Source organism: Peromyscus maniculatus, chromosome 1 (assembly GCF_049852395.1).
Source record: "Peromyscus maniculatus bairdii isolate BWxNUB_F1_BW_parent chromosome 1, HU_Pman_BW_mat_3.1, whole genome shotgun sequence".
Lineage (NCBI taxonomy): Eukaryota > Metazoa > Chordata > Mammalia > Rodentia > Cricetidae > Peromyscus > Peromyscus maniculatus.
Genome location: NC_134852.1, coordinates 158,552,089 through 158,579,257, shown reverse-complemented (window position 1 = coordinate 158,579,257; position 27,169 = coordinate 158,552,089). Strand labels below are relative to the sequence as shown.

Below are 27,169 nucleotides of genomic sequence, written 5' to 3'. Positions count from 1 at the left end.
CCTAAATACAGAATTTCTGTTTTGTGTGATGGAAAAGTCCCACAAATGGACAGTAGTATCAGGACATAATATCATGAATGTAATAAATCAATACAATTAATGTAATTAATGAAGATCATAAAGTTACTAAATGAATACGGCGAATGTAATCAGTGAATACCACAAATGTAATTAATATCATGAGTGTAAAAAAAATGTTGGGGGATTAAAAAAAATAATAATAATAAAATAAAAAAGCAGGCTGAGCCAGGCAGCAGTGGCACATACCTTTAATCCTAGCACTCGGGAGGCAGAGCCAGGCAGATCTCTGAGTTCAAGGCCAGCCTGGTCTACAGAGTGAGATCCAGGACAGGCACCAAAACTACACAGAGAAACCCTGTCTTGAAACACACACACACACACACACATACACAAAAAAAAAAAAAAGAAAGAAAGAAAGAAAGAAAGAAAGAGAGAAGAAAAGAAAGAAAGCAGACTGAACAAGCCATAAGCAGCTCCCTCCATGGCTTTGGCATCAGCTCCTGCCCCAGGTTCCCACCCAATTTAAATTCCTTCCTTGGGTTTCCTCAAAGGGCTGTGACTCAGGATGTGTAAGCCAAATTAACCCGTTCCTTTCCAAGTTGCTTTTGTTCATGGTGTTTCGTCACAGCAATAGTCACCCTAAGACAGTGGTTCTGTCTCAAAATCTGAAAGGACCCTCCTTTCGGCCCACGTCCTTTTGGGGTACTGGTTTCACATGAATGATCAATGTGATATAGTGTTACATTGTTCAATGCTGACATTTCACTCTGCGACAGAGCAAACGATAAAGGTCTTCGGGCTCAGCCCACTGCTCCCCACCTCAGTAGTGTTACCATGCTGGCCGAATCTCGGCAGGGCCGTACCCCTAACTGTCTTTTGAGAGGAAATGAAAAACAGAAGCAGAAGACCTGGCTGAAGCAAGAGGGGGCAGAAAGGGAATCGCAGTCCTGCTCTTCCCTCCTCTTTGAGGACCTTCAGCCAGGCCCAGCTTCCCTGGCCTCTTTCCCTCTGGGCAAGCAGCGCTACCAGCTTGGCTCTGCAGAGGGCGCGGGTGGACGCTGCAGCTCCCCACGGACTTTTTTTTTTCTTCCCCCAGACAGGGTTTCTCTGTGTAGCTTTGGAGCCTGTCCTGGAACTCACTCTGTAGACCAGGCTGGCCTTGAACTCACAGAGATACACCTGGCTCTGCCTCCCGAATGCTGGGATTAAAGGCGTGCACTACCGCTGCCCGGCCCCCACTGACTCTTTAGGGGCACTCCCCAAGGAACTCTAGGATCACAACTTGGACCTGCAGCACTCAGGATACCTTGGCTGTGGACATCCAGTTGCCAATTAATGAGAAGGGAGAGACACTGGGGTGGTGTCACTCTGAGCAGTGGTGGGAGTCCCCAGGACAGAACGGGCACAGTGCCAGCCTTGACCTCCTGCACCTGTGGGATTCCAGCTCCAGCCTTCTGGAAAGACCTAGTCAGGTCGCTGTACACCTCTCCAAGTAACAAAGAGCAGCTTCCTGGTCCCCATCCGGAGGGAGCACAAGGTCCACAGCCTGGACTTTTTCCGCTGCCAGAGCACAGCCATGGGGCTGACCTTGGTTTCTAGCTTTGGGCACCTCTCCACAGGGTGAGCCCCCAAACTAATCCTGATCAAGATCCTGCGGATCAGAAATAACTCTCCTAGGGGCTGGAGAAATGGCTCAGTGCTTAAGAGCACTGACTGCTCTTCCAGAGGTCCTGAGTTCAATTCCCAGCACCCACAGTATGGCTCACAGCCATATATAACTCCAGTTCCAGGGGATTTAATGCCTTCTTCTGACCTCCACAGGCACCTGGCACACACGTGACGCACATACATACATACATACATACATACATACAGGCAAAATTCCCACAGGCATGATATAAAATAAATAAATAAAAAGTAAAAGAAATGACTGCCCTACTTCCAGACAGAGTCCCCTGCCAGGAATGTCCTGTCCAACTTACCCAGCAACTCATCCTTCCGGACTTAGAGTCCCACACACTTTATCACTCTCAGAAGCCACCCCCAGCTGGTGACAATCCCTGACGCAGGTGTGGGAGCCTCAGCCACAGTCCTGTCAAGCTGCGTCACAGATATTTATAGTTGTGCTTAACTCCAGAAAAAGAAGCGCTTCTTTCTGCCCCCAGAAAGCATATTCCAGAACTATGCTGGTAAAGGCAAGATCCTGGAAAAACATGCTGCTTGAGCAAGGTATGTTTGTACTTTGAATGCCCCCACCCCTTTTCATTGTTTATAAAATTTATCAGTTGTCACAACTGATTTTTGTTTTGTGTTTTTTGAGGTTTTTTTTTTTTTTTTCCCCAAGACAGGATTTCTCCATGTAGCAGCCCTGGCTGTTCTGGAACTTGCTTTGCAGACCAGGCGGGCCTCAAATTCACTGAGACCTGCCTGAGTGCTGATATAAAAGGCATGTGCCACCACACCTGGCCTTGTTCCAGAGTTTTGAATCCAAGCCTATTGTGCTCATCCTTTATATTTTACTGTACTGGGAGTTCAACCCAAGGCCTTGCATATGTTAGGCAAGTACTCTACCACTGAGTTATAGTCCCCAGCCAGCTTTGACTGCCTGGAGACGGGCCTACTAGCTTGCCTGACTTTGAACACACTCCATAGTCCAGACAGATCTTGAATTTGCAATCCTCCTGCCTCAGTTTCCTGTGTAGCTGGGATGATAAGCTGGTACCACCATGCCCCTTTAATACAAGCATGTTTAAAATAACAAATTTCTTAAGAATTTTCTGGGGCTGGAGAGATGGCTCAGTGGATAAGAGCACTGGCTGCTCTTCCAGAGGACCTAGGTTCAATTCCAAGCACCCACATGGCAGCTCACAACTGTCTGTAACTCCAGTTCCAGGGCATTTGACACCTTCATACCAATGCACATAAAATAAAAGTTAAATAAATTAAAAAAAAAGATTTATTTAAAAAAAAAAAGAAAAAAATCTAAGGTAAGTTTCATTACTAAAACAGATCTCTGATCCTTTTATGTAAAAAAAAAAAAAGCAGTCAGATGAGGCAGGAAGATCAGGAGTCTGAAACGAGGCTGGGATATACAGGAAGGCTCTGGCAAGAAAAAAAAAAAAAGGCAAATTGAAAACAATTATCCTAAGACAGGTGCAGTGTCCAGGGCCTTTAATCCTAGCATTTGGGAGGCAGAGGCAAGTGGATCTCTCAGTTTGAGGTCAGCCTAGTCTATAAAGTGAGTTCCAGGACAACCAGAGCTGTTACAAAGAGAAACCCATCTTCAAAAACAAAACAAACAGCCGGGCGGTGGTGGCACAAGCCTTTAATCCCAGCACTCAGGAGGCAGAGCCAGGCGGATCTCTCTGTGAGTTCGAGGCCAGCCTGGGCTACCAAGTGAGTCTCAGGAAAGGCGCAAAGCTACACAGAGAAACCCTGTCTCGAAAAAACAAAACAAAACAAAACAAAAACCCTTTTATTAAAGAAACTAAATATATTTTTATTTTGTGCATATTAAATGTTAATATATTTGAGTTTGTTGTATGTACACACACACAGGCCTAGTTTTCAACATATGCACGATTTACTGACTGGTTTTGTGTCAACTTGACACAAGCTACAGTCATCAGAGAGGAAGGAGCCTCAGTTGAGGAAATGCTTCCTTGAAATCCAGCTGTAAGACATTTTCTCAATTAGTGATCAATGTGGGAGGACCCAGTCCACTGTGGGTAGTGCCATCCCTGAGCTGGTGGTCCTGGGTTCTATAAGAAAGCAGGCTGAGTAAGCCAGGGGGAGCAAGCCAGTAAGCACCACCCTTCTATGGCCTCTGTGTCCTGCATCCGGGAACCTGCCCTGTTTGAGTTCCTGTCCTGACTTCCTTCAGGGATGAACAGCAACGTTGAAGTGTAAGCCTAATAAACCCTTTTCTCCCCACCTTGCTTTTTAGTCATGGTGTTTGGTCGCAGCAACAGAAACCCTGATTAAGACACATGATGTGTATATAAACATCATTTCCAGTGTGTGTTAGGACAACTGTAGCTTGCATAGAGTATAAACTTCCCTACATTATCTTGCCGTGTGAACTCTGCTCACTTAGGTCTTTGTTTACCAGGCTGGGAGGAGCGCCTCGGCCTGCCTAAGGAATGCAACAGTATTTCCTTTCCCTACGACAGCCAGTCAATGCCCCTTGAGCTGGGAGACTTTCTATCCCTGAGTAGTGAGACTTTCTACCCCTGAGAGTACCAGAAGAAAGTGATGAGACCACTCTCTCTGTGTTTATCATTGCTTCCCTGCTCCCCCCGCCCTGCCCTCCTCAGCTCCCCCCAACCCAACCCAACCCCCCCCCCCCCCCCACTATGAATCCTGAGCTCTCTTGAAAGAAAAGCCTCAGAGCAGGGCTCCTGAGCAGCCATGAGTCTCGGTTCTGTTGAATCCCAAATTTGACTTCAGGTCCTCCTCACCACTCACTGGTAGGTCTCAATAAAGCCATAGCTTTTTTACACCTGTAGGGAAGAAGGCGGTGATCCAAGGAGACTACCATTTTTTTATTTATCTCTTTGTCTAACATAGATTTATCATTTGTATGTGTGAGTGGTACATGCTTGCTTAGTATTCATGTGGACATTGTAACAGCCCCCAGACCTTAGCACAATGGAGGCCATGACAGGAATACCATTCAGGCCATAAAACTCAGAACGTAGACAGTACCACCTGCCAAAAACGAAAACAAAGACCTAATTCATCAAAGCCATAGTTCTGGGAAAGTCTCTAAATGTGCTAACCTTGCCTTTTGGCTTCCATAGTTCAATTCTGGTTAACTGTTCTTGCTAATTGAAGCATGTCAACCCAAAGTGTGGTTTTGTGCTTAAAACTTCACCCTGAGAAAGGCTTGAGCTACACTGGGATCCCAAATACCCAGTACAGTTGCCAACTGGATAATAAAGACTTTATTATTAATGTGTATTTGTGTTTTGTCTACATGTAAATATGTGCATCATGTGTGTGCCTGGTGCCTGAAAAGGTCAGAAGAGGGCTTCGGATTTCCTGGGAACGGAGTTAACAGAAGATCGTGAGCCCTCATGTGGGTTCCCATGCTGGGAACTGAATCTAAGTTGTCTGCAGGAGCAACAAGTGTTTTTGGTTTTTTTTTTTTGGTTTTGTTTTTGTTTTTCGAGACAGTGTTTCTCTGTGTAGCTTTGCGCCTTTCCTGGATCTCGCTCTGTAGACCAGGCTGGCCTCGAACTTACAAAGATCTGCCTGCCTCTGCCTTCCGAGTGCTGAGATTAAAGGAGTGCGCCACCACCGCCCAGCCTTTTTTTTTTTTTTTTTTTAACATGGCAAGCACTTTAATAACTGAGCCATTTCCCCAGGTCCCATTGGTCATTCATTTTTTATAGAGCAAGTCCTGTTTGCTCTGCTAGATCAAAGAGGAATTTCATTTCTTTTTAGATTTATCTAATTTATGTGTATGAACTTTAATCCAGCACTTAGGAGGCTCAGATATTATTTTTGTTGTTGTTGGTTTTTTTGAGACAAGGTTTCTTTGTGTAGCCGTGGATGTTGTGGAACTTGCTCTGTAGATGAGGCTGGCATCGAACTCAGAGATCTGTCTGTCTCTGCCTCTCAAGTGCTGCGATCAAAGGCATGCACCACCACTGTCCAGTTCTCCTTTTGATTTTTCTTCCTCCACTGGGTCTTATCTTACAATATAAGCCTAGGCTCACTTAGAATTTGAAGCAATCCTCCTGCCTCACCCCCTAGAGTGAAGGGATTACTGGTATACACTAGCTTCCTACTTTGGCAATTCTAAGTAAACAAGACAATAATAAATCATGGTATGGAACCTGGAGGTTGGAGAGGTAGAGTTTTTGAGCATCCAATCTCAGGCCGCAAAACTAATTGGCAGTGGCCACTGAGCACTTGAGATCCAAATGTGTTCTGATGCAATTTCCAAACTGAACACACGACTCTCAGCTAGGTTTGGTGTTGGAGCCCTGTCATCCCAGGACTTAGGAAGATGAGACTGAAGATCAGATATGTGGTCATCCCTGGGGAACAGTCAGTTCCAGGTTAACCTGGATTATGAGACCCAGTTTCAAAACAAAGCTGGGCACGGTGGTGCACATCTTCAATCCCAGCACTCGGGAGGCAGAGGCAGGCAGAGTGAGTTTGAGGCCAGCCTGGTCTACAGAGAGAGTTCCAGGACAGCCAGAGTTACATAGTGAGACCCCGTCTCAGCATACACACACACACACACACACACACACACACACACACACACACACACACATCATCATCATCATCATCATCATCATCATCATCATCATCATCTTTTTGCCTCCCACCCCCCAACTCAGGGTTTCTCTATGTCATCCTGGCTGTCCTGGAACTCACTCTGTAGACCAAGCAGACCTTGAACTCACAGAGATCCACCTGCCTCTGCCGAGTGCTGGGATTAAAGGCGTGTGCCACCACTGCCCGGCCATGCCTGGTTCTGTATTTTCATATTTTGGTTGTGATATTTCACTTAGTGAAGAAGTATTTAATCTCTAAAGCTTTTCTGCCCTTTCTGATTACTCTTGGTATCTTGGGCTCTCGGAGTTCCTGGTCAGAGAAGCGTCAGTTCTAGGCTGGCCACATCGCTGGTGGCAGTGGTGTGAACTTGGACATACCCTGGGCCCTTCACACAGGAACCTCATCTTCCAGCAGATCAAGCCAGATCTCCCTAAGGTTGGGGAGTGGGTGGCGGTGCCCTTATCGCCACACCTTGAAGGACGTGCGGGGACATCCTTCTTAAGGACAGACAGAGTCACATGGTCAAGGCCTTCTCAGGCCGCTCTAGGCTAGGGCAGCAGAGAAGAGCCGAGAGGACAGTCGATCCTTAGAGGCCTGGGGAGCCCAAGGGAATCCTGAGTTTATTCAGAAGGCCATGGAAGGAGCAGGACGTACGTTGTCTTGTGGAGGTGTCCTGGAGGCAGACAGTGTGAGGCTCAAGGAAAAAAGTAGTGGGTACAGTGGAGACAGAATTAGGAGGCCCAAGGCTGGGGGAGAGGGCGTCACCTAGGGAGGAGCGTGTCACCTAGGGAGGAGCATGTCACCTGGGGAAGTGGACTTCACCTGGGGAGGAGGGCTTTCCAGGGAAGGAGCAGAGGAATAATGGCACAGTCAGCAGGAGCAGAGCCATGGAGGATTAATGGATGAGGATGGGAAGGAGACCCTGCTTCTTTTCCCTGAGTCCCCAGGAATGTCATCTTCACAGGATTCTTTTGTTTGTTTTTTGAGACAGTCTTATCACTGTGTAGCCCTGGCTGGCCTGGAACTCACTCTGTAGATCGGACTGGGCTCGAACTCATAGAGACCTGCCTCTGCCTCCCGAGTGCTCACCGCCACACGGGTCCAGCCTTCACAGGCTTCTTCACAGCACTGCTTCCCCCTGACTGTCAGCCCCGATCGGATCCTGTTGAGATCCAGCAGATGACAGGGCCAGTCTTCCGGGTCTCAGCGCAGGGGGAGCAGGAGGCTCTTAGTTCTACCAGCGGGCAGCCTTCCGCCTTGGCCGCACAGAGTCCCAGGCTGGGGAGGGGAGACCTCAGTGCAGAAAGGGGCTCTAGAAGGAGTGACCCTGGGGTCCCCAGACCATGCACTGGAGAAAACAGATGCCCAGAGGTGTCTCTAAGCCCAGAGCAGCCAGGAGTGTTTGGCGGGAGAGTGGTTTCCCATGGGGATGGGATGCAAGGCTCAGCTTGAGAGTAACTCAGGTGGTGGTGTCCAACCTTTAGATGCTGTGACATGAGGCTGTCAGCTACAATTGTGTTTTGCTGCATTTGTAGTTATCCTGGGACACGTGACCACTGAACTACAGGTTAGGTGTGACTGCTGAGCCTTTCTGCTCTGCCTCCCAGACAGCACCCGTCCTGCACCCTTGTGGTGCTTTAAGTGGAGTCTCAGTGCCTCCAGCCGGCTCCCAGCTCTCCCTCCACATCCAGCTCTCTCTCTCTCTCTCTCTCTCTCTCTCTCTCTCTCTCTCTCTCTCTCTCTCTCTCTCAATATCTTTCTTTAAAAAAAAACTTATTTTTACATGTATTGGTGTTTTGCTTGTATGCATGTCTGTGTGAGGGAGTTGAATTTGGAATTGGGAGTTAGGCTGTAACTGGAGTTATAGGTAACTGTGAGCTGGCATGCTGGGTGCTGGGAATTGAATCCGGGTCCTCTGGAGGAGCAGCCAGTGCTCTCAACCGTTGAGCCATCTCTCCAGCCCCGTCCCGTGTTATTTCTTGTCCAGAGCAGGGGGCTCTCCTTGGGATTCGCTGTTTGCTGCCAATGATCCGCTCCTCCCGGATCCTTTGCGAACCCTTCCCCAGGCTGCCCGATAGGGGCGCTCGAGGCCCCACTGCTCCTCCGCGGTGCGGTTCCTAGTGGCGGAAGGGCACACCCTTTTTAGCTGGCTTCCTCTCCAAGGCGTCACTTGTTGCCTAGGGAAAGGCTTAAGGCTTTGCTCCGTCTGGCTTTCTGGACTACGGCACATGTGTGGAGCAAGTCAGTCCTAGGACAACTTGGAAGGATCCATTTTCTCTTTCTACCATGTGGGGCCTGGGAATTGAATCCAGGCTCTTAGACCTGGAGGAAAGCACCCTTATTCTCCCCAGTCCTCTTCCAACTGCTGTTTGGCTCCTCTGTGAGAGTCTAAGCTCCAGGGAAGCAGCAGCCTCGGCTTCCCCTGCCCTAGTGTTAGCAGCCATGCTCCGTGAAGCTCTGCCCCCGTTCATCTGACCCACACAAAGAGCTGATTCAGGGCTGCAGAGATGCTCAGCGGGGAAGAGCAGTTCTTGCTCTTGCAGAGGATCTAGGTTCTGTTCCCAGCACCAGATGGTGGTTCACAAGCATCTATAACATCAGTTCCAAAGGATACCTGTGCGGTGATATTTTAATTGTGCTGAAGTGTGATTTTATTTGTATGTTAATAAATAAAGTTTGGCTGGGGGGGGTGGCGGCGGCTGCAGTGGCAGTGGTGGTGGCACACGCCTTTAATCCCAGCACTTGGGAGGCAGAGGCAGGCGGATCTCTGTGAGTCCGAGGCCAGCCTGTTTCAGGAAAGGCACAAAGCTACACAGAGAAACTCTGTCTCAAACAACAACAACAAATAAATAAATAAATAAGCTTGCCTGGAGATCAGTGGTCACATAGTGAGGTCACATAGCCATGAAGGAGTCTGGCAGTGGTAGCACATGCCCTTCATCTGATCACATGGCAGGCAGAGTCTCTGTGTGGTCAAGGTCACAGCCAAGCGTGGTGACACAGCCTTTAATTCTAGTACCAACCATAGAGACCCAGTATAGATATGATAAGATGAAAGGGTAGATTAATGAACCTACTTTTAAATGCCTGCTTCTGGCTTTCTCAGGCATTGCACACATATGGTACATATAAACATGGGCAGGCAGAGAAAGCAGGCCTGAGGCATGACTCTCCCCATCTTGAAGGAAAAAGCATCTCAGTATCACGGAGGCAGCTTTGTTCTGGCAGGTTTGAGTTAGAAACCCTGGAGCATGTCTTCTCATAGGGGTGCCATGGCTCTCCATCCCTGGGGCAGCTTTCCTAAGGAAGCCTGGAGCTTGTTGACGTCAGCAGATCAGCTCGGAGCAGGAAGCCAGGGGATGAGTCAGTGCAGAGCGTGACTCAGGGCTGCGCAGCTGCTGCCCGATGTGCCCGCTCAGCTGGAGGAAGACTGCATGGGGCCCTCAGGAGGGTGTGGTCTTGGCTTTTGGTTTACAGGGCTGGTGACTGCTTTATTGATTTGGCAATTACAGGGTGTGAACACCTCTTCACCTATGCTAAGTAAGCATAGCTGAGTTAAACCCCATCATTTGTATTTATTTATTTATTTTTGAGAGAAGTTCTCATTATGGTAGCCTTGGCTGGTCTGGAACTCACTCTGTAGACCAGACTGGCCTGGAACTCACTGTGATTTACTCACATCTGCTTCTCAAGTGCTGGGATTAAAGGCTCACACTCCATGCCCAGCCTGGGTCTATTATTTCTATTTTTAAGGAGGTTTTTGTGTGTCTGAGAAAGGGTCTTCTATAGCCCAGGCTAACCTAGAACTGGTTACATAGCTGAGGATGACCTTGAAGTTCTGATCTTCCAGCCTCAGTCTCCTGAGTGCGGGGACTGCAAGCATGACCTGCCAGGCCTGGCTTTAAGATATTAACTGTTCAAAGAAGGGTACTTGAACAAGATCCAAGTTCCTGCTACAATCACTTGTTTACAAGAGGTACAGAAGGAGCGTGTATCAGCAAGATATTCTGTAATGTGGAAAATTCCAGGATCAGACAACCCAGTTCTTCAGCGAGATCCCAGACAGAGGCATCAGTCAGTCAGAGCTGAGTGGGTGCTGTTCACACGCTGACGAGACAGCATTGCTATCAGCGCTTTTGACTAATAATGTATTTGAAGATTCATGTTAAAAAAGTATCGTTGGGAACTGGTGAGATGGCTCAGTGTTTAAGAGCTAGTACTGTTCTTGCAGGGGACTCAAGTTCAGTTCCCAGCACCAACATCAGGCAATTCACAGGCATCAGTAAGTCCGGCTTCAGAGCTATCCAACAATGTGTTCGACCTCTGTGGGCACTGGCATTCATGTGCACCTACCTACACACATATACCACCACCACCACCACACTACTAAAAACAATACAAATAAATCTTTAAAAACATATGTTGTGGGTTGGGGATTTAGCTCAGTGGTAGAGCGCTTGCCTAACAAGCGCAAGGCCCTGGGTTCGATCCCCACCTTAAAAAAAAAAAAAAAGTTATTGTGGCTGAATACTTGATTCAGTGGTTAGGAATCCAGGTTCTTGCTGGGTAGTGGCACACGCCTTTAATCCCAGCACTTGGGAGGCAGAGGCAGGCGGATATCTGTGAGTTCAAGGCCAGCCCGGGCTACAGAGTGAGTTCCAGGAAAGGTGCAAAGCTACACAGAGAAACCCTGTCTCGAAAAACAAACAAACATCCAGGTTATGTTCCCACTATACACATGTACACAAATTAAAAAATAAATAAATAAACAAAGCCGGGCTTCTTTTTTTTTTTTTTTTTTTTTGAGACAGGGTTTCTCTGTGTAGCCTTAGCTATCCTGGAACTTGCTTTGTAGACCAGGCTGGCCTCCAGCTCACAGAGATCCGCCTGCCTCTGCCTCCCGAGTGCTGGGACTAAAGGTGTACGCCACCACTCCGTGCTAATGGCATTTAACTTTAATCCCAGCATTTAGGAAGCAGAGGCAAGTAGATCTCTGAGAGTTCAAGGTCAACCTGGTCTACATATCAGTTCCAGATCAGTCAGGGTTACAAAACACACACACACACACACACACACACACACACACACACACACACACACACACACAGAATTTCTGACTCCACACAAGCAAGAGAGCTTAGTCTGTTTGGAACAGGGACAGTCTTCGATTGCTTCATTTGCTCACGTTCCCATAGGCTGGTCCTGGGCTGTGGCCCCGGTTTTCCACAGCTCTTCCCAAGTCTTCCTTTTGAAAAGCTGTGATCAAAGCTGGTATAGGCCCCACTAACTGAAATGCACTTGTCTGGGCCTTGGCTAGGCTGGTGCTTGGCTCAGGGCTAGTTTCTTACTAGGATAAGAGGGTTCAGCCTACAGAGTCTCCGGTTTTTCTGGGAAGGCCCTAGTTTGAAGTAAATGCTGACGTCACCCCACTTGGAGACCTGTGTTAACCTCTTCTTTTGAGGGGGGAACTGAGGCCAAGAGGGGAACAGCGATTTCTTGAGGTACAGTGGTGAGACTGGACGGTGGAGCTTACCCCAAGGCCTGCTCTGAACAGCATTTTCACCACCGTGACCCCACCTGTGAAGTTTTTTATTTTAACTTCCACTGGTGCCTAGAAAGATACCACACCAGACTGCATTTATTTATTTATTGGGTTTTTTGTTTGTTTGTTTTTGTTTTAAGACAGGGTCTCACTATGTAACCTTGACTAGCCTGAAACTCTCTATGCAGTCATGCTGGGTCTGGGCCTGGAGGTACATGCCTTAATCCCAGCCATCAGGAAGCAGAAATAGGTTAATCTCTGAGTTCAAGGCCACCTTGGTCTGCAGAGTGAGTTCCAGGACAGCTACAACTACACAGAGAAACCCTGTCTCAAAAACCCAAAACAATAAAAATCAATCAGTTGTTCAATCAACCTACTAACTGAAGATCTGAATGCGATTTGTTTTGTTCTTTGAGACAGGGTTTCTCTATGTCCTGGAACTTGCTATGTAAACTGGGCTGCTGTTAAACTTAGAAACCTGCCTGCCTGTGCCTCCTGAGTGCTAGGGTTAAAAGTGTGCACCCCCATGCCTGGCCTGTTATTTGAGAGTCAGAAGAGGGTGCCCTCTTAACTCTCTGTGAGCCTCCTGCTTGCTCTCTGCATCTAGGACTACAGATGTCCACCACCACACCCAGCCTTGGTTAGAACCATGGAATGTCAGCTGGAATGGACTTCCGAAGATATCTAAAGAGGAATCATTTAGTCCAGGAAAACAATGAGCCCCCAGCTGGCTGTGGAGGCTGTTGATTGTCCCAGGAGCATTTGGTGGCAGAGACTCCTAAAGTGCTCCCAGATCGTAGGGCTCTGCACTTTGTTGAAAATGTCAGTTACTCCCACCTCCACCTCAAGGGTCATTCTGCCTTAACGTAACACCAAAGCTGTTTGCTGAAGAACAAGCCTTACAGTTTATAAATTGGCAAACTGGGGTTTGTAAACTTGGTCTACGTAGACCATCAGTCCTAAAAGGATGTGAGTCTTGGAATGACTATCTCTTTTGGCAGAAAGATATCAAAGCTCCCAAGAGGTGTGTAGGTAATCAAACTAAGGCTTTCCTTATCTACTGTGGAAGATGGAAAAGTTAGCCTTTGAGGTTATGGCAGACCAGTGGAAACTAGTCAGAGTCTTCAGGCTAGGAAAAGTACTTCAACATCAAAGAAGGCAACTCCTAACTCCCAAGGGGGTCAGAAAGGAAAGCAGTTGCTATGGCAATATCTTTGACAGCATAGCTATTTCTTCTTCGGCTCAGAATAACAGCTTCCAGCAGCCCTGGACCAATCTTCGGTCAGCTCTTGGTGGCGAGAGCAGTGACAGCCAATGAAAGAGGCAGCAGCCTCTGTAACGGTCCCTGAACCAGGCTGGACTAATCAGATGTCAGGCACACGTGACTGTTTCCATGGAGTTCTCCCTTAGCAACCCTAACTGGTCCTGTTTGCGAACTCAGGAAAATTCCACCCAGAATCTAGCCTGAATTTTCACCTTACATCTCAGCCACCTCCTGCTTCAAGACAAATAAAGTAACTTGAAATGTTTAACCCTTTCTTGAGGTGCGCCTGGCTCCAGTCAGCTCTGGGGACCTAGGAGGGCCTGGTGTCTGCTGTAATCAGCAGGGTGCCCCACACTGCTTAGGGCTGCGAGTGGGTGGGCAGGTGGCAGGAGACAGTAGTGACAGCCACCACTCACAGGAGCACGTCTCTTGAGCCAGGGTCTACACTAAGCAGCTCACAGCCTCAGACCTTTACCCCATTTCGGTGAGGAATGAACAACCAGCCTGGGGTCATGATTGTGGGACTCTGGGGGGACTGCATGGAACCCCCTGACACAGCCAGGATAGGATGGACAAATGGAAAAGTACAAGTGTGGAGGACGGTGACATTCAGGCTGAGTAGAAGAAAGAGTTGATCCTCCTACTGGCTCCAGGGCACCCAAGTCCCCAGGCCAATCTAGGGCTCAGTACCCACCGTTCTGCCTGAAGAACTGGCCACACTGGATTAATGCTGTCTATAAACATTCCTGTCTGACTTCTGCAGGCTACGGTGCTGGCTTGCACTAGGGAAATCTGTGGATGCTGGCTAGAACCTACAGGAGTCTTTGCAAGTCCCCAGCATCAAGTCAAGGCCAGCAGTGGCTGTGTGGATGTCACAGGAGCCTCGTGCAGAATTACCTCATCAAGCTGAGACCTGACTCCAGGGAGACAGGAGTATTTTTATCTGTTAGGTAACAAGCAGTGATATAAAACAAAACAAAACACAGGTCATAGCTCAAGATGAACTTGGTGGGGATGGCTGCACTGTCGGGGGGGCTCTCACGGTTGGGGGAGAGCAGAACGGACATGTCACCACTGTAACCACACTCTGAGAGAGAGAGTGGAGCTGGGTGGAGGAGCCCTAAGAAGGCACAGCTGAGGGAGGGTTTGGCCCCGTATCCAGGGTGGGGTGCTAGGTAAGGAAGATGAAATGACTTGAGGAAGGCTGACCTTTGTGACCTGGGCTGTCTAGCCTGCATCTCTGTTGACACCTAGTCCTCAGCTGAAGGCTAGGAATAGTTAGAACAGTCATGGAAATTTCCACCAGCTTTCAGTTCTCAGCCCCACCTCCTTCTCAGCCCTGCTGGATCTAGAGATCTCAGTGTGGCTGAAGGGCCCAGGGAGTTGGGGGACAGCTTGGGGGGACAGCTGCCTCTCTTCCCCCTCCTACTAGCAGCTGCTCCTGGCTGGCCCTCCCCAGGCATGAGGTGCTGGGCTGGAATGAGCTGGCCCAGAAACCCTTGGGTCTCATTCCTTGGGAATTTCTACACCTATCTAGAAGCTTCTAGTGGAAGAGTGACTTCTGGGGGAAGACACAGCTGCTCCGCCCTTGCTGTCAGGAGCTACCTGACCACGGTAGCCGGAAGTCTGGGCTGGAATGAGCTCTGGCCTCAGGGCAATGCCGCTGAGTCTCCAAGCAGAGTCAATGACATGAGTGTGGGGGCGGGGTCCCTAACCTTAGTCCATGGTGAGAGCTAAGGTCTCCATTAGCACAGGCTTCCCTTTCTTTATGTCTGTACAGGAACCTGACCCTAGCACAACTTCCTCTCCACAGTAAAAAAGCAAACCAAGAAGTCACCTTTGACCCTTAAGGGAACACGGAAGCCATGTTACAAACATGTGATCATCCCAGAGACCCAGTCATGTGGGTGGTGCTGAGGGATGCCTGGAGGTGCTAGTCAAGGGGCATTTCTGAGGGGTGATGTTGGGCATGTGAAAAGAATGACTTTTCCAGCTGAAGCTGGGGGATGGGGGGACATTCCAAGCAGATGTGTCTTGTTGAGTCTGGGTGAGGACACAGGCAGCTTTCATGTCCTATTTCTCCTTGTCCCATAACCTATGCCCTCCTCAGTCCAGGCCTCCATGTTTTCTGGCCTTGGATTCCAGTGCTGTCCAAAAGCCAGGGCCTTCCCAGCGAAATGGCATCCTTCTGTGTAGGTGACAGCATCCATACTCTGTCTAGGTGCCTTAAGCCCTCACTCCATCCCTCCAGGCCCTGGTCCCTTCTCTTCTTGACCTCAACACCTGGACGCCCCCTCCCCCACCTCACCAAACCAGTCTTGCTGATTGTGAGGGTGTGGGGCCTTGCTCACTTGTTCTGTTCAGGACACGTTCCACCAGGGCCCCCACTGACCCCTGGTGAGACCTGCTTACCTTGTTTTTGAGTGAGGAGGTCACCTGAAAACTTGTAGGGACCAATTCTCTCCTTGCACACGGGGATATGAGGAGCTGAACTAGGGTCATTGGGCCAGTGGCCTGTGCCCTTACCTGCTGAGTCATCTAGCTGGCCTTAAAAATGTGACTTGACTTTTTTTTTTTTTTTTTTTGGTTTTTCAAGACAGGGTTTCTCTGTATAGTTTTGGTGCCTGTCCTGGATCTCGCTCTGTAGACCAGGCTGGCCTCAAACTTGCAGAGATCCACCTGGCTCTGCCTCCTGAGGGCTGGAATTAAGGTGTGTGCCACCACTGTCCGGCTGAAAATGTGACTTTTTGAGTGGCAGATATATCCATTGTAAATGAAGGCATGGACTAGAATTAAAGAATTTCAAGACGGGGAGGAAAATGTCAAACTTCCTTATGGAATTCTGCTGCAATGCAGGAAAAATCTTCAGACTTGAATGAAGCCCTGGTCACTGGGCCCCTGCTTGCTTCCGCAGGAGCAGAAAGATGTTGTGAGCATCACAGACTCACTCCACATCAACATTCATCCAGGAGATGCTCCATCAGGTAGTCCAGATTGTTTTTTTACCTGGCAGTGTTGTGAAACCCATCTCTGGCAAAGATCCCAGAAGCTCCACTCCACAGACTTGCTTCTGTGGCATGGGGTGTGGTTATAAAAAGGAGGAGGGCTGTGTGTGCTCACACAAGCATGTGAGCGTGCAGGGTTTAATGAGCGTCAGTCATGCTGCTGCTGGGCTGTCCGCACCAACAGAAATATCCACCAGAGATCTCAAGCAGGTGACTGAACACCTCAGGGACATAAGAATGTGGGAGTTACCACATCAGAAGCCTTGCTATCACTTTAGGCCATTCCGGAAGGTCCACTGAGCAGCCACAGAGGCCCAGGTGACAGCTGGCCACATGCCTCCCACGGTGACTCATATCCAGTGGAAGGACAACAAGGGCTGAGCCAGCTCTGGAGAATGAAAGCTGACCTGGAGCTTCACCCTCCCCAGCATCCAGCCTCTGTGGCTCACAGGCCTCCCAGAAGTCCTCAGAGGAGGGAAGAGTTCTTAGCTTCAGACACTGGGCAGCTCAGTACCATTTCGGCCTGTCTTGCTGGAGTATCCATTTTCTACCCTGCGGCTTCCTGTGGAATGGGTTGCTTTCCCTAACACCCACCCCCTAAACTCAGCAACAGCAATGAACTTTGAAGACCCTCCATAGGAACACACACTATGACTGAGTTTAATTTCCATTACTGTGAGATACTCAGGACAGGGACCCCGCTGTACCATCACAGACCAACATGGGGTCCCAAGCACAGCACCATCTGGCACATGCACTCTTCCAGCTACTGTGCTGGGTGTGTCTGTGTTTTATTTATTTATGTGTTGGTGTTATTATTGCTGAGGTGAGCGCTCACTATGTTGTCCAGACTGGTCTCAAATTCCTGGCCTCATGAGACCCTTTTGCCTCAGCTTCTGGAATGGCTGGAAACTAGAGGTGTATAGAAAAAGCCCTGAGCTGGGCATCGGTGAAACAGGCCTTTAATCCCAGCACTCAGGAGGCAGAGTCAGGCGGATCTCTGCGAGTTCAAGGCCAGCCTGGTCTGCAGAGCGAGATCCAGGACAGCCACCAAAACTACACAGAGAAACCCTGTCTTGAAAAACCAAAAGAAAAAAAAAAAAGAAAAGAAAAAAAGCCTTGGTTTTATGTTGTAAATCTCAAAAGAGCCACCATTCCAGTTTACTTTGTTTTGAGACAGAACCTTTAGCTCAGGCTGACCTTGAACCTCCTAAGTAGGGGAGGATGACACTGAACTCCTGATCCTCTCCATTTCACCTTCCAAGTGCTGGGATTATAGGCCTGGGCCACCATGCCCACTTATGTGGTGCTGGGATTTCCCACATACTAGGCAAGTGTTCTACCAACTATATACACCCGCCTAACCCCTCCCCCACCACACACACACACACACACACACACACACAAACACACACACACACCTTATTCATGTAGCCATTCCTCAGTGCATAGGGAGCCCCTACAATGTGCTAGGTCTTGCTGCCACAAAGAGATGGCTCTGGGCCTCAGGGTCCTGGTCTAAGGGGTACCAGCACCCTCTCTCTCACAGGGTTGCCGTGAGGGCTGGAAGCACTCACATAGGGCTCCCATGTCTTACGGACACAACTCGCTGGGTAAATGTCAAGAGGAGCCAGGCAGCCTTCAGCTGGGGGAGAGAAGTTTAGTTACTCCTCCATCCAAGACCAACTGGCCCCAAAGGAGGGGAGACTAGAGGGAGACACCTAGAAACCAGAAATGTTGGCATGGAGCCAGTAGGGCCTTGCAGGGCCAGAGCCATAGCTCTGGAGAATTCCATCTGGCTCGGCCAGTCACCTTCTCCAGGCCTTCTGGAAAGATCTGCAATGCAGCGGCAGCAGCGGCAGGAGCTGAGGCTCTCAGGGCCAGGGCGGGGGCACAGTTGGCTTTCTCATCTCCAGGGAGGGTCCTGTTTAATTCAGAATCTTTCCTAAATTTGAAAAAGTGGCTTTTTAACATGTTTATTTTGCGTGTGTTGGAGGGTCAGAGGTCCAGCATCTTTCTAGAGTCTGTTCTCTTCTCTCTCCATGTGGGGGTCTAGGATCAAAGGGGGGCTCAGGCTTGGCCACAGGACCTTCCACCCGCTCCCCGCCCCCCATTCCCTGTTGGCCCCCTTCCTCAAACGCCGCAGGAGGTAAATGTAGAAGACAGTTCTTTGTGTTCACAGGATCCACTGCCCTTTTTCCTCTCTTGCCCTGGTGACTTTGGTTCCTGGGACAGAGCGCCAGGCCTGTTTCCCCACCTCGTCTTGGCCCCCCCCCCCAATGACACAGCCACTTTAGTTCCTGTAACTTCTTCTGCTGGACCTGGGCTCTCTGGGAGGTGGCTATGTCTGGGCCTCAACGACTGGTTTGTACCCTCTCTCCAGGGTACACGTTAGCTGTCCAAAGCTCCCTAGGAAACAACGCCCTCTCCCTCATGACAGAGCTCTGCTTCTTCATCATCTCCGTGGCTTTTTCCTGCAGTGGGAGGAGCCCAAGTTTGTGCAGCAGATTTAGAGGCTCACAGTGTTCCGAAGCCCTTTCCAAAAATCAGTTCTGGGAAGGCGGGCAGCTGGGTGGGTGGATGGGAACTGTAAATTCAGTCTTCAGAAAACAAGAAAGTAGTTTCCTTGGGCAAGTGCCGCCCCCTGCCCCCTTGCCTTAGAGATCAAAACCACAGGCTTGCCTGCAGTTCCACAGGCCTGGGAGGAATGCAGGTGGCCTTGCCCAGTCTGGTCTCTGGCCCCCTGGGACTAAACTAAAAGACCCCAGCAGCCACTCTCTTGACCAGGGCTGATGGCCTTTGTCACCTGCAAGGGGCTTCTGTCTGGGCTGTGGGTGGCACCTTCCCCACAGCAGGCTGTACCCTGGTTCCGAATTTGTGCTGCTCCAGGGATTTTCAGGGTCACAACTCCTCAGGCCACAGCCAGGAGAGCTAAAATCTTCCATGCTCTCTCCCCACCCTTTTGTTTACTACATTTTACAGCATCAGCATCATCCATCGATTCGCTCACCCTCTCTTCTTACACATTAGGAAATCACCACTCAGAAGCTACTGGATTCTTGTTCAAGGTCACAGGAATGCCAGAAACAAGAACTCGGGGCTTCTATTTTGGGCCTTTGAGGGGCAGCCGATGACGGCCTAGAATGGTCCTGTTCTCCTTCTGATTGGTGCTGCCCTTTGGGTCAACTAGGACTACACAGTGAGACCCTGTATAAAAAAGTAAAAAGTAAAAGAGGGTTAGCCATGGAGCACATCCATAGAATGTCTACCTAGCAAGCTTGAGGTCCTGGGTTCAATCCTCAATATTGAAAAAAGAAAATTCCAGAAAAGATCCACTTAAAAAAAAAAAAAAGGCAAGAATCAAAGTGGTTTGGAAACTACCAGAGCCTGTTTTCGAAGCAGAACCTAGGCTGGGGAAGACAGCAGACATCTAGATCCTAGCAGTAGGAAAGGCGGTCACTGTCCAGAATGTTCTCTAGTATTCTCACGGACTGAGCACTGGATTTTCTCTCTGCCTTTGCCAATCCGTGTCTTTCAGCCCCGTTTCCTGAGAGGCTCTGTTACCTTTGTCTCTCTCTCCAAATCCAGGGAGTTAACCCTCTTTAGGAGCTCAGGGAGAGTTCTGTGAAGGGCTTGTCTAGTTGACCTGAGGCCCAGGGTCCTATCTGCAGTGTTTCAAAGAACAACCAACAACAAACAACAAAAACACCTCTAGTTTTTGCCACAGGTGAGTCCCGCCTTTAATCCTAGCTCCCAGGAAGCAGATGCTGACAGATCTTTGAGTTCTGAGGCCAGCTAGGGAGGGCTACAGACTGAGTGTCAGGCCAGCTTGGGCCGTCTCAAAACACACCACACTATACAGTCTTTTGTTTTGTTTTTAAATGCAGAGCCTTCAACGTTGCCCTGGCTGACCTGGTTTCTATGAAGACCAAGCTGGCCTCGAACCTGCAGAAATACTGCACTGGCGTTTTAAACTTTTTCCTGGGCTCCAGAGCATGTTTTAGGCCCTCCTGGCAGCCCAAGACAACCAGCAGCTGCTGACAGAGACAGAAGGTCGGGGGAGGAAGGGGGAGCGAGTGGAAAATGAGCGATGAAGAACACCTTCTGCTACTTAACTTCGCCTAATTTTAGACGAATCACAAATTCCCCAGACTCTGAAATCACCGCCTGTAAATTCAGGTGACTCAAGTGTTCGTCCTTTCAGAACGAAATTTCTACTAAAAAATTTCCAGCCCCGAGAGAGAGCATCCATCAGATGTGCATCTCAGTAACATTCCATTCTTTAAGGCTCTCTAGAGACAGAAAGGAAACCAGGGCAGTTTCCAGAGGGGCGGGTGAAAGCCGCCTGCGGAGGCCAGGCCGGCGTGGTGGCCCCAATCTTTAATCCCAGCACTGCCGAGGTAGAGGCAGGCAGTCCCAGGACAGCCAAGGCTCCAGAGAAACCTTGTCTAACAAAACAAACAACGAACAAAAACGCAGAAAGCGGCCGCGGCTTTGGGATGGGAGGTAAAGGGCCTGGAGGGTGGCCAGAGCCCGGCCGTGCTGGGCGCCGTCCTCCCCCACCTGGAGCGGCTCACGCCTTCGGCTTCAGGGGCCACCGTGAAGCGACGGCCCCCTCCTGCCTACTCAGAGTCCCCGAGTGCAGATCTGGGGGAGGTGGTGAAACCAGCCCGTGCGCGGGTAGAGGTCCCCGAGTGCAGATCTGGGGGAGGTGGTGAAACCAGCCCGCGGGTCCAGGCTCTGGACTTGTCCGTGCCCCGGAGCGCTCAGTTTCCAGGACGCCCTTGCTTTTTTTTTTTTTTTTTTTTTTTTCGTTTTTCGAGACAGGGTTTCTCTGTGTAGTTTTGCGCCTTTCCTGGAACTCACTCTGTAGCCCAGGCTGGCCTCGAACTCACAGAGATCCGCCTGGCTCTCCCTCCCGAGTGCTGGGATTAAAGGCGTGCGCCGCCGCCGCCCGGCTTGCCCTTGCTTTTCTACAAACCCAGGCGGCCTGCAGCGTACAGGGCCGGCCCGAGCCTCGCTTCCCCTGGAAAATCCTAGAGCATAAGGAAGACGTACAGGCATTCGGGGGACGTTCCTATAAACATGGGGGGCAGCGTGGTGACTTCTCACACGCGGGGGGCGCAGAGGCCAACCAAGGCCAGGGCGGCCCCGCGGTCCGAGGCACACGGGGCGAGCGGGAAGGGGGCGAGCGGGAAGCGGCGGCCCAGACCAGCGGCCGCCCTGCCCCCACGCCAGCCATTCCCCAGCCAGGCCGAGGCGCTGGGGGGGGGAGGAGCGGGGAGAGACGCGCCTGCGCAGAGACACGCTGCGGCAACCAGCCCTCGCCGGGACCGGCTGGAACCGGTTAGAACCAGCCGCGCCCGCCCGCCCGCCCGCCCGCGACTCGGCGCCTCACAAAGGGAGGGGGCGGCTCACGCCCCGCGTATCCCTGCGCGGCGCCGGGCTTGCTCCGCGCCCCTCCCCCGGCCTTTGTCCCCGGGCGCTCGCCCTCCCCTCCCCCACGCCGCCGGCCCGGGCCTCTGCAAAGGGCCGCGGCTTCCCCTCGGTCCTCCGGGTACGGGGAGAGCGTGACCGCAGAGACGTCTGCACCTCCAAAACCCCCCAAAACCCCAGAGCAGTGCAGCCCGACACCCGCGCGCGGCGGCCTGGGCGCGGACGGGTCCCGGCCCCCCCAGGTCACCGCGTCTGGGCTCTGCGAGTGCTGAAGGGCCCGGGCGCCTGACATGGCCGACGGGTGCGAGCACCAAGCGCCCCGTGAGCCAGGCTCGAAGTCACGTCCGGGGCGCGTGGGCCGCACCCCGAGGCGGGCGCCCTCGGCACCCCGCGTGGGCCGCACCCAGTACAGGGCAGGCGCCTCCATTTTGTTACCCCTGAAATGGCGGCCGCGTATGGAGCAAGCAATAAAGCGAAAATGAAAGCGGCCAGCAAACCCATTTAACACGTACAAGAGCAGTACCCACGGTCACACTCTCAGGAAAACGCAAAAGGTGTTCTAAAATCCTTCTGAAAAAACCTTAACGGCTGAAAAACCTTAAGGGCTCCCGTTTTTTATGAGCTATTATTTATTTCATAGTCTATGGTTTTCATCTTGCGACCTAAAAACTTATCTGCACTTCCTGGAACGTCTTAAATATTTCCCCGTATCAGCAAGGACTTAAAACACTTAGGAAAAATCTAGAAACTTGGACGTCAGGCTCTATTTTTAACTTGCCGGAGGGACTATTTTTCTCCCTTCACCAAGGTGGTGGAAGGTTACGCGGTTCCGGTTGTGCGAGTTGTCCTTGCCCTATAAATACGGGTCCTCCCGGGCCTGCGTCAGGCATTCAGGCAGCGAGAGCGCAGGGGCTGCGTCAGGCATTCAGGCAGCGAGAGCGCAGGGGCTGCTGAGGCAGGAGACGCAGCTTGAGGAAATCGCAGATAAGTTCCTACCTAAAAAGATTGAGATTAAAAAAATTAGAATTCTAAACTTAAATTGTTAAATAGAGCAGCTTGTGGAGATGTCGCTTAGCGTTAAACTCGTTAACTTCTAGCGTAAAAAGCTTTTTAACGGAAAGTATGAAGCCTTATTTAAGGAGTTTAAAACAGGAAAAGAGAAGAAAAATATTTGTAAGGTATGATGGAGGCTGAGATGAAGGTTTTATGGAGTAGTTTAAAAGATTGTAAAGGGAGGGAGTACAGAGCCTTTAAAAAGCATTTAATATGGAGGTCAGCCTTGTAGACTAAAACGAAGGTTGCTTAAAATAATCCAAATGCCATTTAAAAACAGTAAAATCTTAGATAATAGCTTAAAAATCAGCTTAAAAAGATTGAAAAATCGGTTAAGTTGAAGGCGGTTATGAAAGACCTTCGGTTGATGGCGCAGGAAAGATTGCGTCATTTGAAGCAATTTATGTTCCAAGGCATTTGAGGTGGAAACGGAAGTTTAATTGGAATTAGTAGCTTAGTATTGGAGAAAGAAGATTAGGAATTGAAGTGGAAAACGAAGACAGAAGTACAGGGAAGAGAAGATAGGAAAATAGAAGACGAAGCATCTTTAGAAGACAGGTATTTAACTGTAATGGTAGGAAGCAGAAGAGAAACGTAGGAAAGTGACAAACTAAGAAAACTAGAAGAAGCAAGATAGAACAGCAAGTTCAGACAACTTTGGATTCAAGCATTCAAGATAGGCAAAGAAGATAAGATTGACCAAAAGGTTGGCTAAAATGTAAATTCTCAAGAATAAGGAAGTTATTTTTAAATTCATAAATTCAAATTTCTGACGGAGCAGTTTGGTGTAGACGGCCACTGTACCAGAGTGAAGCTAGAAGTCAAACCTACTAGGACTGAAGGAATTGGAAAGTTAAGGCAGAATGTGTTTGAAGAGTTAGAAGAATTTTAAAAGCCTTAACTTTAGCGTAATTTTGTTTGAAAAACAAAGGACTTTTGCTAACAATTTCAAGATTATCAGCAGTTTTGCGTTGGACTTTGAGCTTGAGGTGCTTTTAAAAATCCTAAGGACTTAGTGTTGGCAGCAGACCCAGGTCTACACAGAAGTGGATTCAGTGAACCTAGGAAGACAGGAGTCCCGAGGCCAGTTTGGTGAAGATAGTCCAGGAAGCAGTGCGGTTCGGTGGAGGAAGCTAGGAAGAAGAGCCCTAACGCTGTGGTGAAGCTAGGGGAGGATTCCAGGAAGGTGGAGCCAGTGGAGTTGGTGATGAGAAGCTAGCTGGCGGCTTGGCGACTGCGCAGAGGAGGCGAGCAGGCATTGTGGAGAGGATAGATAGCGGCTCCTAGACCAGCATGCCAGTGTGCAAGAAAGGCTGCAGGGAGAGCATGTGGTGCGGTAACATTCCGTGAGGCCGGCAACGCGGTGTTTTTCTGTAACTTGAGGATGGTAACTTGTTTATTTTGCCTTAATGGTAATGGGGGAGTTGTAAGCTTGTGTGTAAAGGGATTTCTTTGGGGCTGTAGGCCGGTTCCGGGTGTCGTAGGTTTTTCTTTTTCAGGCTTATGTCTTCTCTCATCTTGTCTGAAGCTTTTGAGGGCAGACTGCCAAGGCCCGGAAGAATGGTAGATGGCAAGTTGTCTTAACCGATTGGAGGGAAAAATGAATGGTAGAGCCAACACAATCCCACCAGTTTGTGAGAAGTTTTAGTTTTTGTGAACAGATGACCTACTGCAGTCTCCTGCAAGTCTCCTATGTAGTTGGGAGGTAACTGGGCAAAGTGTTTCTGTGGGGATGGGGGCAAAATATGTTTTGAGTTCTTTTCCCCTTAGGTCTTTCTAGAGTCCTAAAGGCAGATGACTCAAGGGAACCAGAAAAGAAAATCCAGTATCAGGATAATCTGAACTCAACAGGTTTACAGTTTCTAGGAATTAGAGGATGGATAATAGCTTTCACTTTGAGTCTGGAGGAGCTGTTCATTGGAGAAATGGCTGGTAGTTTATTCTTTCCCCCCTCCTTTAATGAGACTGGTAAAATTCCTCATCTTTTAAACTGCATCTTTACTTGAAATATTTGGGAATGGTCTTAACAGGGAGGATCGGGTGGGGGAGATGTTTTTTCTAAGATTCTCCACAGATGCTAGTTCTGTTGGCACGCTGGGTAGAGAGGCGTGTGCTGCCCTGCTGTTGGCATGACCTTCAGGGACTGGAGCTGCCCTTTATCCTTGGAAGAGGTTTCCCAGTTGCGGCTGAAGTACAGCACAGTGCAGCTTTGGTTCAGTCACCTCAGGAGACCCTCAGGAGCTTGACTAGGCCAGATGTTGAAGTTAAGTTTTCAAGCACCATGACTTATAATGTTTCAATTAAAGGGGAGGGGAAAACTTAGTTGGCTGTGGCCTGTTGTGTTTGGGTGGTGGTGGGGGGTTAGGTAATTGTTTAGTTTATGATTTCAGATAATCATACCAGAGAACTTAAATACTTAGGATGGAAAAACTGAGGAAATCTCAGCTTTCAAGTTGGCAAGTAACTCCCAATCTTCCAGTTTTTGTTCTTTTTTTTTTTTCTTTTTTTTTTTTTTTTTGAGTTGAGCAGCTGAGGAAGATTGCTCTGGGAATGCCTACCAGTAATTTGGGCAAGGAGAGTAAACCAAAACAGTTGTCTGTTTTCTGAAATGTGTGTAGAGCTTGGGGGTTGGTCTGGTCCACTGGAGTGATGAAAACTAGAGTGTTGGGATTCTTTTTTTTTTAAGTTACTGGATATAGATTGTAGTGTGTGGTTCTCTTGAAATTTTTTTCAGGTGACTTAATGTGTCTTAATAACTACTATAGGAGCTTCAGAGCAGAGGAAGTGGCTTAATGACCCTGCAGGGAATTCTCCTGGTGATAGCTTTTATATTATCAAGTAAGAGATTCCATATCAGTGTGTATAAGCAAGTTTTTCCTAGTGTAGGAGAAATGCTTTTCCTTTGTGACAAGATGTGAAGGTATGCCTCTTTTTGTATGTGTGCATTGTATACTTTGTATTTATTTGTACTTCATAATTTAAGAATGTGATAGTTCAGCCTGAATGTCTTAGAGGGTGGGCTTCTGTTGATGGGGAGGGAAACCTTTTTTTTCTGTAGACTTTTTTCAGATAACATCATTGAATCATAACCAGCCTGGCAGTATGATGACCTAGCTGCAGAGGGAACAGCTCGTTGGTGAATGATAAGTAAAGGCAGAAAAGATAATGTCATGTCTCCATTGGGGAATGAGCATGAGCCTGAGATTCTTACTACTGATGAAAACCATGTCTCCATATGCAAAAAATTAAGCAAATGAAAGCAACCAGTATAAAGTTACGGAATCTACCATGTTTAAAAAAAATAATGGCTTATCAAGTAAAGAATTGATGAAAAACAATGAAGATCAAATGTCCATCTCAAAACACTGCTTTTACAAAAGCAGAATAAAAAAATGAAATGAAATGAAAATGCTACATTAATCGTGGAGTAAAAAGAAGCTGAAATTAATTGATATGAGTGGGATCAAGTGGATTGAGAGGAGGCTGTGCAGTGTGCCAATCTTTCCTTTGCCTCAGACAGGTTTCTCTTCATAATCAGAAGAGTTGCTTCATTTCATCTCGGAGCAGGAAACAGCAGACTGCTGTTAAAACAGATAAGTTTAACTTGAATCTGCAGTATTGCATGTTAGGGATAAGTGCTTATTTTTGTAAGAGCTGTGGAGGTATTAAATATTTGTTCTTGCCTGACCCCTTCCTTTGGGGATTGCAGGATAGTGAGCAGTTTTCCCATCCAGCCTTTTAGAAGTTCTAGGCCTTGTGCCAATGGGCTTTCATATGGGACAGTCGGTAAAAGGCTTTTGCATCCTAAATAACTTCATCACAAAAGCCTTGTATACATGATTAGTGACTGCTTAAATCACATTGCTTACAAAACTAAGGAATCTTTTTCACTTGATTCTCTGAAGAGCCTGTGAAAGGGATGTAGCATTATGTGCTGAAAGTCAGATATGTTCATCTTGCTAAAATTTAAATGTGCTAAATGTACTTGTGCTTAAACCATTAAATTATACAAATTAATAAAATACTTGGCTAGAGAATGTATGTATTTAGAAAGCTGTCTCCTTATTTAAATAAAGTATTGTTTGTCTGTAGTTAGTGTTGGGCAATCTTGGGGGGGTGTTCTTTTCTAATCTTTCAGAAATTTTGTCTTCGAACACTTAAACGGACAAGATCAGGACTTGCAGAAGACCGAATTTAACTTTAAGGCAGGAAAGACAAATTTTATTCTCCATACAGTGATGAATGAGCATTTAATAATTCCAGGCGTGGCATAGAGGCCCTCTAAATAAGGAATAAGTACCTTAGACAGGTGGGAGGTAATGGTCAGAGTAAAAGGTAACTACATATTTTGTTTCCAGAAAGTCAGGGGTCTAATTTGGCAATGGCTAAACATCTAGGGTAAGATAACTTTTCCACATTTCCAAATTTGCATGTTAAGTTTAAATGCTTACGACCATCTCATCCACTGTTAGCCTTTTCTCACCTCACTTGAGCCAGGAGTTGGGGTGGGCATGTGGGTTTTTAAAATTTTTCCTTTGCAGAGGCTTCATTTCA

General features: G+C 48.7%; 2 long non-coding RNA genes across 2 annotated transcripts; one reads left to right on the top strand and one right to left on the bottom strand.

Moving 5' to 3' along the window:
- Positions 1 to 19,096: 19,096 nt before the first annotated feature.
- Positions 19,097 to 21,382, bottom strand: LOC143269925 (uncharacterized). The gene is made up of 2 exons (XR_013046727.1): positions 21,185 to 21,382; positions 19,097 to 19,333 (listed from the first exon to the last, which is right to left on the bottom strand). It is a non-coding gene; the product is annotated as an uncharacterized LOC143269925 (long non-coding RNA).
- Positions 21,383 to 21,967: 585 nt separating this feature from the next.
- LOC143269924 (uncharacterized) lies at positions 21,968 to 26,656 on the top strand. Its single transcript, XR_013046724.1, has 2 exons — positions 21,968 to 25,099; positions 25,154 to 26,656. It is a non-coding gene; the product is annotated as an uncharacterized LOC143269924 (long non-coding RNA).
- Positions 26,657 to 27,169: the final 513 nt, after the last annotated feature.